Genomic DNA, 14,593 nt, shown 5'->3' with positions numbered 1-14,593 from the left:
CTTGGAGATGATGTGGGTTATGGTTGGCATGGAAAAGAAGCACCCCCCCACCACAAGACATAGACCACTGAGAAGTGGACAGGGTTCCAGTTCTTTGAGGAAGAAATCAAGCCTCAGGGAAAAAATAGCAATCACTGAGAGTAGAACAGGACAAGAAAAAACTTAACCTAGTCACAGACTGTGGGGGCAGAGGGGAAGAATTATGCCCTGGAGTAATAAAGTTATGTCAAGTCAGGTCAAGTCAATAGCATTTATTAAGCACCTACAGTGTGCCAGGCTTGTCCGTGGTCACAAAGTAGGAAATATCTCAAGCTGGATCTTGATTCAAGTCTTCATGACTTATTAAAAAAGACATTTATTAAGCAACTGCAGTGTGCAAGGGACAATATTATGTGTTAGGGACCCAAAGGTTAAAAAAAAGTGTCTTCCCTCAAAAAAGCTAATATTCAACTTGAGGGCAAAGAATCCATACAAAGACCTATTTAATACCAGCTAGAGTGTTATGTAGATCTACCTATATAATGTGCTGTAGAAAAGGTTGAATAGGGCAAGAACTTTCTTCTGGGGTGATCAGGTAGGTGTTTTCAAGGAGATGATACTTGAATTAAAATGTAAAGGAAGAGAAGACAGGCAGAGATGAGAAGTGCATTCCAAGCATAGGGTACAGACTCCCCAAATATGCAGAGGTGGGATATTGAATGTCAAGTTTAAGGAACAGCTATAGCAGTCTAGCTTAGCCAAGGGGTAAAATACATGAAGGAATGTAGTGTGAAATAAAGTTGGGAAGGCAGGTTTGAGACCTGCTTTTCCGAAGGTCCTTAAATTACAGGCAAATGAGCTTATGTTTCATCCTAGAAGTAATAGGGACTTACTGAAGTTTCTTGAGCAGTAAAGGACAATGAAGACTGAGAAACAAAACAAAACAAAAGATCATCAGATTTAGCAAATGAGATCTTGGCAATCTTGGAGACAATAGTTTGAGTCTGATATTGGGGTCAAAAGCCAGATTAGAAGGCATTTGAGAAGGGAGTGGGAAAGAGAGAATACCTGCTTGGGAAATTTTGAAGGAATTAAACTGAGACAAATAGAATGAACTAAGTGGAAATTTACTCCCAACAGGAGAAATCTCTCAGATCCCAGAATAATTTCCCAAGAGAAGCTCTAGAAGACCCATAGCTTGAGTCATTTGAAACTGAAATAGAAAAGCTATTGTTAGGGGGCAGTCCTAGCTCAGGAATAAGGAAGACAGCCAGGAAGATGTGTATGACTAGCTCAGGTCTCCTGGATTCAAATGACTCTTGTTGTATTCATCAGAAACAGGTTTGCTTAACAGTCTCCAGAGTTTTTACGAATGGAGTTGACATTTGAAAATGATCAATGCAGGAACTTTCCCCCCTCCCCATAAGACCCTTCTCCAATTGTTGCTTTCCCTCTGAGCTTTCATCCTCTATGTTGGTAAATCTCCAGGAAATGCGCTTGTGTTTCCCGTTGTCACATCTGATCAGAGCAATGCCAGCAGGGGAAGAGGAGGGAGAAGAGGAAAAATTGCCCTGGGCCCTGCATGGAGGCCTCATGCAAATGAACACCAACTCCTTCAACATATCCCCAGTAGTCACATTTTATTACAGCCAAATTATGGGACTCAGGTTCCTGGAAAATGGCAAAGTGAGAAGAAAAAAAAAGGAAGAGGATTGAGTATAATTTATTCTTAATATATGCAGTTTACCAATGCCACAGATAGCCACTTTTTAGGCATTATGGCCTTAAACTAACATATATTTCACACACACATACATTCAACCATCTCATTCTGATCCCTGCACGAAATCACATTCTTTTAATGTAAATGTTCTTCTAGTGATGCAGTATGGTCGCAAATCTTGGAACGCCATCATTTCAAAGTTTCAAATGACCCAAAGGATTGACGAGAGACATAAGATGGATGCAAGTAGATAGTAGTATATTTGAAGTGATGACCTGTAATTAAGGGATAGGGTAAGGGATATCATTGAAGAAATGTCAGATTTGACAAGGAGATAGACCAATTATGGAGCAAGAGCAAAGGAAAACAGATGAATAGTATGACTGCTGTACTCCTAGCCATGAAATGTGAAGAAGACTGAGAGGAGGCCTCGAGCAGGCTGGACAGGTCCTCTCTGAATGGTAATGCAAGGATGACAATTTCATGGGCTAAAAAGACATAGATGAGTTGCCACCTTCACTAGAGGAGAGGAAACCCATGTGAATGAGGTCATAGATACATTGAAAGATTTAGATTCACCTTTGTTTATTGCTTACCCATACGCAATGCAAAATGTTAGGGCCTCTGCTCCATCATCTTGATTTCTACCTATAATTCTCCCAAATCTATCTGATTTGATTAGGCTACTGTGCCACAGACATTTAGATATGGCTAAGGTCAGTGCTGAAATTCAAATTTATGATATATGAACAGAAATGATAACATACATAGATAGGAAAAGGCTTCCCTTTAAATAGGAAGGAAATCAGATGGAATATACAGTATGTTCACATACTTTGCAGGTGATTCCAAGTTTATTTGCCTTTGAAGATAGAACTGGGATTTTAAAATACATTGAAAAGCAGGAAAGTTAGAAAAAAAAGCAGGATGGAGTTCAGGAAAAAAAATGGACCATGGATCTCGTGGTGTAATAGAGAGAGCTCTGGACTTAGAGTCAGGAAGTCCTAGTTTTGAATCCTTTCTCAGACACTTATTTGCTGTGTGACTTGGAGCTACTTACTCAATCTCTCTTGACCTCATTTTCTTCATTTATAAAAATGAAGGGGTTGTACTCTATGACCTCTAATATGCCTCCCAGCTCCGAATCTATGATCATATGATCTCATGACATCTTAATTACCAAATGAGGAAGGGCAAACTGTATACAAGGAATAATGGAAATGAAGTCTTGAATTTTTCCAGCTAATGAAGTCATGATCATTTGAAATGCCATATATTTTTGATGCATAAGTGTAGACATAATATGACAGGAAAAAAATTTCCAATAAATCTATTACCATATAGATAAGAGAAATCCACTCTAAAAAAATATCTAAGAGTTGTAGTGGAAAACAAGATAAAAATAAAATATAAATACATTTTTATAGTTAAAATAGAATTTTAGCAGATTTGGATGAACAATATTACATATTCCCATTCATCCTTCTTTGATACTTTAAAGTAAAGTTACTTAATATCTTCTCCTTTGTTCCTTAATATTCATTCTTTTAAATTACTGGGGCTTCTGGTAACTTATTTTTTGCTTCTGTGAAATATTACAAGTTTGTCCTGGAAAATTTAGTGCAATTTTAAGCTTTAATGGATTGAGACTGTATTTAGACTTTTGGGCTCCCTGTACGTGTATAGTGCTTTGGAGACCTTAAAGCACTATAGAAGTGCTAGGTATTAGTATTATTATAATGAGAGGCAGAATGATCACAATAGAAAGCAAGATGATCTTAAAGCCAGTGAGATCTGTATTCAAATCTTGTCTCTGATACTAACTAGATATGGGACTCTGGGCTAGTCATTGAACTTTCTAGTACTCTAGGCAACTAAAAAGAGAAGCTACAGAAAAGATACCAATCTACATCCGTAGAGGTATTTTCCTCATTTGAGATATCCATTTACATATTATTAGTCCTGCAGATCTCAATCATTTATTTATTTTGGCCGGCACACCAGATAAATCAGACAAGTGCTACAGACATAATGTATTTTACTTTCAGGAAGGTATCTGACAAGATTTCTTTTCTTTCTTTTTTTTGTTTTTGTTTTTTCTCTCATTTTTGGTGAGGCAATTGGGGTTAGGTTATTTGCCCAGGGTCACTTAGCCAGTAAGTGTCAAGTGTCTGAGGCCAAATTTGAACTCAAGCCCTCCTGACTCCAAGGCTGGAGCTTTACCCACTGTGCCATCTAGCTGCCCCAGACAAGATTTCTAATGACATAATTGTGGATACGATGAAGAAAGATTGGTTAATATATAGCATGTTCAGGTGTATTTGGGCTAGTTAAAAGACTGGACCCAAAGAGATTTTGTCAATGGATTGATAACAGTGCCTGAAGGCTTTTTCCTCAATAACATTTCTTTCTAAATAATATAAAATATAAATAATACAATTTAAATATTATAAATAAGATGATATTATAATACAAATGAATTATATAATGAATAATATAAAAATAAAAGTCTCATGTTTTAGTTACAACAATGAAACAAAATGGATGAGTATGAAGCAAAAATATCACATGGATGATATATATAAAAATTGTTTATACTATAACTTACAGTACACAAAATCATAGCATTTGACACTGTTTACTGGTCACTAAATGGTAGCTGGTACAAACATAAAATTCTGTAAAACCATATTTCTATTTAAATTAATGCACAAAAGTTTTGTGGATGCTATAAATATTTCTTTTGTATCTTTTGAATTACATACGATATCACAGAATCAAAAAATTTCAGAGCTGGAAGAGAACGCAGAGGTCAGTAAGTCAGTCAATAAACATTTTTATTAAGCTTTTACTATGTGCCAGGCATTGTGCTAAGTACTAGAAATACAAAGAAAGGCAAAAGACAGGTCTTGCCCTTAAGAAGCTCCCAGTCTAATAGTGGAGACAACATGCGAACAATGATATACAAACTAGCTATACATAAGATAAGTAGAAAATAATGAACAGAGGAAAAGAACTAAAATTAAGAGCAGTTAGGAAAGGTTTTCTGTAGAAGGTGGAATTTTAGTTGGAACTTGAAGGAAGCCAGGAGGCAGTGATGAAGTGTGTGTGTGGGGGGAGCATTCCAGGCATGGGACATAGCCAGCAAAAACCCCTAGATTTGGGACATGGAGGTTCCATGTGGGGAACAGCCAGGATTCCAGTATCACCTAGTCCAACTCTAACCTGAACAAGAATCACATTTACAACGTCCCTGAACAGTGGTCATCTGGCTTCTGATCAAAGACCTCCTCTGAAGAGAATCTTATTCACTTCTGAATCAGACTATTCCCCTTTTTGACAGCTTTAATTGTTGAAAAAAATTGATTACATGGAACTGAGATTCCTATCCCTGTGACTGGCAATGATTTCTCCTTGTTTTGTCCTCAGAGGTCAAGCAATAGAAATTGAATCTATCTGTAATACAACTCTTCAGATCTTTGAAGAAAGCTATCATGTTCCTCCCTAGTTCTCCCTAACCTCTTCAGAATAAAAAATATCTAATTCCTGTAGCTAGATCCTTGAAGGGGTTGAGTTTTCAGTCTCCTCTAAATGCACTCCAGTTTGCCAATGTCCTTCCTAAAATGTAGCATCCCAAACTAAATGCAATAACCCAGTTGTTGTCTGACCAAGGCTGTGCCATCATCATCATCATCATCATCATTTTGACTACTGACTCCCTAAATGCACCCTAAGGTCACACCATCTTTCTTGGAAGCAATGCCATCCTGTTCATTCACATTTTGCTTACAGTTCACTGAAGTCTCCAGATAGCATTCACACTGATTTTTATCTAGCCATGGCTCCCCTATCCAATACTTTTAAAATTGATTTTTAACCTAATTTCAGGAATTTACATTTACTCATATTAAATTTTAATTTCCTTAGATTTGGCCAACTTTTAAAAACATATAACTGATATATACATAATGCATATACACATATATAAATCATATATGTTGATTTATATTCACCACATGTGATATTGGTTATATGTATATACATCACATATATGGCATATAGGTAATATGTTATTATATATACATAGACATAGGTATATACAATTATATATATAATATACAATGTGGTATATATTATATGGATGGCACATCATATCACATATGTAATATGTGTCATCATATATACATTTGTACATGTATATATAACATATCTTTCTATATATACATACATACATCATATTACACACATTTTTTTTCATTTGAGCCTCACAATTTGTGAGATAGATGCTGTAGGTGTCATTTTCTCCATTTAATAGTAAATCAATCAATCAATCAATAGAAATTAATTGCTTAGTATTTGCCAGGCACTGTGCTAAGCACTAGAGATATAAAGGAAGGGAAACACAGTCTCATCCCTCATGGAGATTGCTTTCTAATGGAGGAATGGAGGAGAAAACATGTAAGCAAGCATGGTTATTAAGTGGTAAATTAAAGGTAGTCTCAGAAGGAAGGCACTAGAGTGAGGAAAGCACTAGGAGAGTTGTGTAGAAAAGCTTTCTGCAGAAAGTGGGATTTGATCTGAGGCTCACAGGAAGTTAGGGAAGCCAGAAAGAAGAGATGAAGAGAGAGAGAATTCCAGACATGGAGGACAGCAAGTGAAAAAATAGAGAGTAGAGAGATGGAGTGTCTTGTTTGAGGAACAGCAAAGCCAGTGGTACTGGACTGTAGGGTGGGTGAAAGGGAGGAAAGTGTAAGGTAGATGAAGAAAAAGAGGCTCAGAAAGGTTAAATGACTTCTCTGATCACATAGCTTGCAAATGCCTTAGGCATTAGTGGGCTCTTGATAAATGCTCAGTTGATTTATTGATTAATTTAAGCCAAGGTTTTCCTGACTGCAAGCTGCGGGATTCCAGGTCATATTTTACTAGCCTTCATTAAGGGCGTTCTATCTTGGCCAGGAGCCCATTATTAAAAAAAAAAAAAAAGAAAGGAAAGAAAAGAAAAGAAAAAAAGTACTATTTTAATCCTTGGAGAAGAAATATAAGAACAAAAAATGGTTAATAGGGAGTTGATAGCCAATATACATAACAACCTAATAAGAAGGTATCTAGTAGTCCTTGCTAAATTTAAGTCACCTGACTCATATGACCTATAACCTCAAATATCATCCTCTACCACTGAAAGAACCAAGATAGCATTGCTGAAGCACCATCAGTTATGCTTGAAAGATCATGGAGAATGGGAAATGTTACAACAGATTTGAAAAAGGGCAACTTCCCAATTTTTGAAAACGAGAAGAGAATAGTCTGCCAATGATTGGCCCATGGACTTGACTTTATTCCTGGCAAAATGATAGAATGGATTTTTAGAGATAATGGCAGAAAACATCTCAAAAACATGTAGCAATCACAGAGAATCAGTATATCATCATCAAAAATATAGTAAACATATTTCCTTTTCTGACAGAGCAAAAAAAAAAAAAAACAAAAACCTGGTAGATCAGAAGAGCACTGCTGGTATAGTTGATGTTGATTTTAGCAAAGTGTTTTATGAAGAATCTCATGCTTTTCTTATGAAAAATGTGGTAGTAAAAAGTGGCGAATGATAGTACAATTAGATGAATTTGAAACTGTTTGAATGGTTTAGCTCCATCAATAGTTGTTAACGTCAGCTTAGGCAGGAGATCTTCTTGGTAGTTCCCTAGGGATATTTATTTGACCCTATGCTATACAACATTTTTCAATGACTTTGATGTAAGAATAAATAATGTGATTATCAAATTATCAAATGGCAGCTTGAAAGGGAACGTATTCCTTCCTTTACCTTCCAATGTCCTGACACAGATCACATTCCTTTCTGCTACTCCAGGAGCTTTTTCTTTTCTTCTTTCTCTTCATTGAACTTCTATCACTTTTTCAATGATTTCTTCATTTCCCCTGATAATCTAGAGAGTAGAGAAGTATTCCTTCAGCCCTGGCACCTCGCAGAGCAGAGACCAATCTGAGCTTTAAGTATGTATTGGAAGAAATATCTTTAGTTATAAGAGCCTGGAGTAATTTTCAGGTAAGTAAATTGGCAAATCCATAATAATTGAATGGTCAAAGTGTCCTAGAGTGACAGCATGGTGTAGTGGCTAGAACTCAGGGTCAAGAAGACTCAGGTTCAAATCCTTCCTTATTTACTAGTTCTCTGATTTCTCCCCCCCACCCCCAGGCATATCTCAACTTCTCTAAGACTTATGTCTCACATATGCAAAATGGAAAGAATAGCAGTAACTACTTCACAGGGTCTTTAAGAGAATCAAATGATATGATGTATACATAAAGATTCAAAATATAAATGTTACCTACATTAGCCATTTATTAGGGGATGTCATCTAGGTAAGTCAGAGATGGGAAAATGCCAGGAACAAAGTTGACATCAATATCCTGATCATTAAGGAAGGACTATGAAGGGAACATAGCAGTTTCAGGTCCATCAATGAATCCTGGGTCAGTTACATCATGGGTTTAGGGTAAAACCAACTATACTCTCTCATGTTCTTCAGATCATATGCTGGCCACCATCTCTTTTTATCCTGGGGCACATCATATGGACTTTTGTATTGTGGTACTCTACAGCAGAACTTCTGCCAGTGAATGCCATCTTGGTTTATGCTGTGAATCCCTCAAAGCCATGCACATTGGAAACCCCAAGGCATATATCAATGTGTTCACTGAATAATATGGCTGAGAACAAGGATCAGTGAATGAGCGGATGCAACAGAAAGGTAAATGTTGGCTCCATATAAGAAAGAATTTTCCAACAATTCAAGAAGCCCCCAAATAAGGTAGCTGGAAAGATAGTCATTTCATCATATCTGAAAGTATTTGAAGAGTGTCGGTGAGATAGAGATGACTCCTACACTGGATAAGAAGTTCAACCCAATAATCTTGAATGTCATCCAGATGAAATATTCTGTACATTTTCTTTTAAATATTTACCTTATTTTCATATTTTCCCTTCTGGCTAGCTCTGCATCTAAAATTCAGTTATGCTCATCCTTTTCTAGGTCTCTTATGGTCATTTTATTTTAAAACTTCAAACCTTTGGGAATTTAGATGTCCCAGTTACATACAATAGTACCCCAAAGAACTGAGGATCCAGTAATGTGGTTTCCCCAAACACACCCCACATTGTTCATATCCTCTTTTACCTACAGCAATGCCAAGTTGCAGGCTCCACAATTGAAAGATGTGGAGAATTCGGAGAAGGCCTCGAGGTAAATGATTACAATTATGGAGGAAACTAGAAAAGAGGAGCTGTGAAAAAAAAGTGAAGGAAATTGGTATGATTTAGCCTGGAGAATGGGAGACAGTCCTGAGATTTAATAATTGTCATCAGGAATACAAAGCCTTTTTTTCAGGGCATGATGGCTAGCTGTTCCACATCATTACTCAGGATAGAACAGGTGCAAATAATGCTTAAATTGTAGCAGAGGGAACTTGAGTAAGTAAGACATAAGGAGAGATTTCCAAGCTGACTGAGTTTTTAGATGCTAGAATAAGCTACCCAGGAAAGCTGTGCCTCTCTGGCATGATTTAGGTGTCTAATAACAATAATTCATGTCTATATAGTGAGTGCTTGAGGGTTGACAAAGCACTTTCTTCACAACAGCCCTGTGAGTTGGGCAGGACAAGAATGATTATTGCCATTTTACAGTTGAGGAAACTGAGGCTCAGGGAGAGGAAGAGGAATGTCCAGAGTCACCTAGAAAATGACAAAGCTGGGATTTGGATCCAGATCCAAATTAGCTGACTCTAAGGACAGTGGCGTACTTTCCACTATGTTACTTATCAGGAGTCCTTCTAGTCCTCAGGTTGAATGATGCCATGACATTAAGTCAAGCTTGGTTCAGCAATCTAATCTCTTGATAATGAAACAGAATTTCTCTTCATTTTCATGTTAGTCAGAATATTGAAGATCATGAAGACATTTTTATGTGGATTCTTCAGAAAGATGATATACAGAAGGAATATGGCATGAACATAATAATATTTGTCAACAAATGTTAAAAAGTAAACCTTGATATAGGTTTGTTTTATGCATAGTAAAAGTATCACACTTTTTGTGGTGTTGAGGGATATATTTGTAGTTTTTTTTCCCAATAGAAAAGGTTGTAGAAAAAAAAAAACCAGACATGAAGCAATAATGATAGTTTCCATTTCGACAGTTCCTTTCAGACCAAAGCGCTTTAGAAAACTGTATATATTAAGCATAAAATCTATAGTAATGCAGCATTCAGAATATGAATACAAATAAATCAGTTCACAGAACAGACATTTTAAAATTCTTTTAGTTAGGTTGGTTCTCCCTCCACATATAGAGAGGAGTTCCCCAAATGATCTGATGGATATAATTGTTCCCATTATTTGCTAAGCGTTTATTAATATGCAGCCTGTTTTGCAATGAGAATCCATGATCTGAGGTGGATTAAGTGATGCAAACTCATGCTGTAGCCTACTTAATGGACCATTGGAAGCCAACATATTATTCATACACGTTTCATGGATAAGCATACATCTGGGTTAGTAGGAATAAAAAAAATCCCAAAGGGACATATTGAGTGTGCTAGAATACATTGAAAATGAGGAAATCTGGGAAAGATCAATTGTATCTCAGAGAAATATGAGTAAAGCAACATGATTACATTTCTGGGTCCTCTTCTTGGTTTAATGTGAAAAAAAGAGGAGACTGCAGCTAGGTGGTATTTTGGGTAGAACACTGGGTCTGGAGTCAAGAAGACATGAGTTCAAATCTAACCTCAAAAACTTATTAGTTATAAGACCTTGGGCAAATCAATTAACCTCTATCTGCCTCAATTTCCTCAATTGTAAAACAGGGATGATAGTAATAGTGCCTATTTCCCAGTGTTGTTGTGAGGAACAAATGAAATAAGATTTACAAAATATTCCTATATACCATCCTTCAGATATATACCCTAGCTTCTCAATGTCCTTCCCAAAATGACATACCTAGGACTGACCACAATACTCAATGTGTTCTGATCAGAGAGAAGATTAGTGGGATTTCCATCTTCCTTGCTCTGGAACACATGACTCTCATAGTATACCCTAAGAAAAGACTAGATTTGCTGGTGGGCATGTCCCATTATTTAGTCATATAGTCCACTAAAACCTTTAAATCCCTTGATTCATTGAAAACCATAGTAAAATCATCACAATTAACCAACAAGCATTTATAAAGTGCCTAGTATGTGCCACATATTGTGTTAGTCCCTGGAGATACAAAGATAAAAAATAGTCCTTAACGTGAGGAGATTACAGTCCACACTTTATTATCCTATTCTACTGAAGGTTTAGATACTGTTATTATATGACAAAAAAAAATTCAATTGAGAAATGGTTGATCTAAAGATTTGGGCCATTGCAATGGCCAATGCAAGGTTGCCACAGTTAATATTATTCATTGTGAAGTGTCTGCCCATTCAAGATGTCACTCATGATGAACTGACCAAGATTTAATCAATTAACTGATGACCTTTGGACATGATTAGTTACTAGTGACTAAAATTTCTTCTCTAGTTCATCTCATAAGGGGAGACATGAAATAATTTTCCTAGCTATCCTTTTTTAGTAGCATGAAGGAGTAGAAAAATGACTTCACTAGATACTCTCTAGGGTTGGAGGTATGATGTTTGTCTAATCTTGTGAGATGCACAGCAGATATTGCAAAATATCAGCAGAGTCAGGCTGTGTTTACACACACCAAAATTGTTTGAGAAGAAAACAACAGACAGAATTGGATTCACCCAAAGAATGTTCCCCTTGGCTGGAAGTGATTTTTCCCTCTGAACTAATGCTAATGTTTATGTCTCTTGTATTGAACTTTCTCATTCTGCCTTGAATTACTATTCTTCACATACATATCTCCTCAACCCTGTTTACTTTCTGAGAGCAGGTGCTGGCTGGGTCTTACTCATCTTTATGGCGTCTACAGCAGCTCCCACAGTGTCTTGCTGTCTCACAGTGAGAGGTTTGAATGAGATAATATGTTTAAATCACTTTGTAAATTTTAAATCTCTCTAAAAATGATGGTTATTGTTATTAAATTATATGTGTTAAATGAATGGACTATTTTAGGAATTGATTATTATTTGGTCATTTCCAAAACACTACTCATTCTTTGGTTGAAATCAACCACGCTTCCCCCACTTTTTTTCATTTTCTTCCCATTTTAACTGTCAATTAACAACCAAATCTTTTCTTTTACTTTCATATCCCTAATGTTGATGAAAAATAGAAAAACCAAGCCTTTGTAGCAAATATGCATCATCAAGCACAACAAATTTCCACATTATTATTTCTATCCAAAAATGTATATCTCATGATGTATTTTAATTTTATTACCTCTCTGATGGGAGGTGAGTAGTATAGAGTGCCATTAGTCCGCTAGAATTGTAGTTGGTCATTGCATTGATCAGAATTCTTAAGTCTTTCAAAGTTGATTTTTTAAGATTACCATTATTATATGTTGTTTTTTTTTTCCTGGTTCAGCCTCAGTAAATCCTTTCCCTTGCCAAGCTTTTACTTTGTTTAGTCAAAATGTGTAGTCAAAAATATTCTTTCTTAAGTTGTTGGCTTAGGTCACCAACTTTTCCCCTGGCAAATAACCAATTTGAGTTTCATTTTAATGAAATTGGAATGATGCTAGTTGCAGTTTCTCAATTGTGCTTAGCAAGGGCTTGGCTCTGATCATCCCTCATTACCCATGGCCTGACTCTCATTTACCTGTGCTTTCCTCTTTTGTTCAGGCTGATGGATTTTTTCTATCTAGAACAATCGGGCCAACCATCTCTTTTCCATATGGACCCAGCCCTGCTCTGTTTCCTGGGCTGCTTTCATACAGGGGAAGAAGCTCTTGGGTAATGGGGATGATTTCAGAAGCACTGGGAATTCTGCTGACGCCTGAAATCCCTTGAGAAGAGGGCAAAACCTTTTATTCCACAGTTAGAAATCAGGATTAAAATAGAAAAATCACCAAAATAGTGAACACCTCAAACAGTATAATTCACAAAATAACTTTAAGGTTTAGAAAGCACTTTATACACATTATTTCATTTGAACCTCACAACAATGATATAGGTATTATTATAATTTTTATTTTACAGATGAGGACACTGAGGCAAAGACAGGCCAACTAATTTTCCAAAGTTCAGACAGCTAGAAAGTGTGGGAGTCAGGATTTAAACTTAGGTCTTCCTGATGTCCAAATCAGCACTCTAGTGACTATACCCATTAGGAGCTTAATTCATATGGAGATGTGGCTCTTTCCTAAAGGTAATTAGGATCATAGGATAAGAGATCTAGAATTGGAGGGACTTTAGAGATAATAGTATAATAAACTTAGAACTGAAAGGGACCTTGAAGGCTATCTAGCCCAACCCCCTCATTTTACAGATGAGGAAATTGAGGCCCAGAGCATTTTGCCCAAGGTAGCAATGACAAGTGGACTTTGAGGCAATCAGTGATGTGGGATGGACACTCAGGTAAATTCTAAGGATTAATATATAGATGTGGGAGTCTTCTATATAATGCAGATGCTAAATGGAAGACTAGGCGAGTTACCCTAACACTTCCTTGGCCCTGGTCCTCCTCCCATGTGCACACTGACATGATATAACATAGAAAGTGGAAAGAGTTCTAACTTGAAGTCAGATTCTGTCTCTGAAGCTTACTACCTATGGTCACTTTAATCTCCTTATGTCTCACTTTCCTTGTCTGTAAAATACAGGAGTTAGACTAGATGACCTGGGCTTCACCAAGGTAGCCCGGGAAGAAGAGTAGGGCTGGGCCCATATGGAAAAAAAAAAAAGATAGTTGACCTTCTGGCTCCAGATCTATTATTCTATGATCTCTAAACTCATGACTACATCATCCCCTCTCCCAAATGTAGCATACAGACCATCACCAAAATAAGTAGTTCATAATGATGACTAATCTCTTTAGATATATCTTATCTATCTTGAGTGTTACAATAATATACTACAACTGCCTTAATAAGCAAATGTGGTCAGTGTTTTTCATTCTTGTAGCTGGAGGCAGTTGATCAAATCTGTGGTGATTTCAGTCATGCCTTCTCTATTGGAGCTTTTCCATTTTAAAGAAGTCTAATGACACCAGTCACATTCTTCCTTGTAATATCTGGAGCCATTGGACTCACCTTCCCCAAATGCATTCCCTTCAAAGATGATTTCATATACCACCAAGAAATGAATCCTTGGACTATTTGTTATTTGTTCTATATTGGTTACTATTTCCAGGGCATTAGAGTGCTACTGCTCTGTACTTTAGGTATTTTATAACCTTATTCCCAGAGCTATTGTCAAGAATGACTCATCAAATAGATTGTGGAATATTTAAAACAATATCAAATACTGTGTGTGTGTGAGACCAAGAGCAATTGTGACTGTAGTAGTGTACAAATACCTCATTTTTCCAAAAGTGACTTCTTGGATAACCTCAACTAACTGGAACACAACTGAGAGCTGGGACCTTATCAGAATTACTCCTGAGAAGTCAAAATAAAGACAGAAAAGTCCGTGCCCAAAAATTCATGCACTTTATCTGAGATTGTATGGGCTGTTGGAAGAATGTGAGACCTAGGCACAAAACCCATGTGACCATAGGAAAACTATGAACTCTTTCTACTTTCTATGTTATATCATGTCAGTGTGCACATGGGAGAAGGACCAGGGCCAAGGAAGTGTTAGTGTAACTGGCCTAGTCTTCCATTTAGCATCTGTGTTATACAGAAGACTCCCACATCTATATATTAATCCTTAGAATTTACCTGAGTGTCCATCCCACATCACTGATTGCCTCAAAGTCCAC

Source organism: Vombatus ursinus, unplaced genomic scaffold (genome assembly GCF_900497805.2).
Source record: "Vombatus ursinus unplaced genomic scaffold, bare-nosed wombat genome assembly UNPS02014789.1, whole genome shotgun sequence".
NCBI lineage: Eukaryota > Metazoa > Chordata > Mammalia > Diprotodontia > Vombatidae > Vombatus > Vombatus ursinus.
This window is presented reverse-complemented; position numbering follows the sequence as displayed.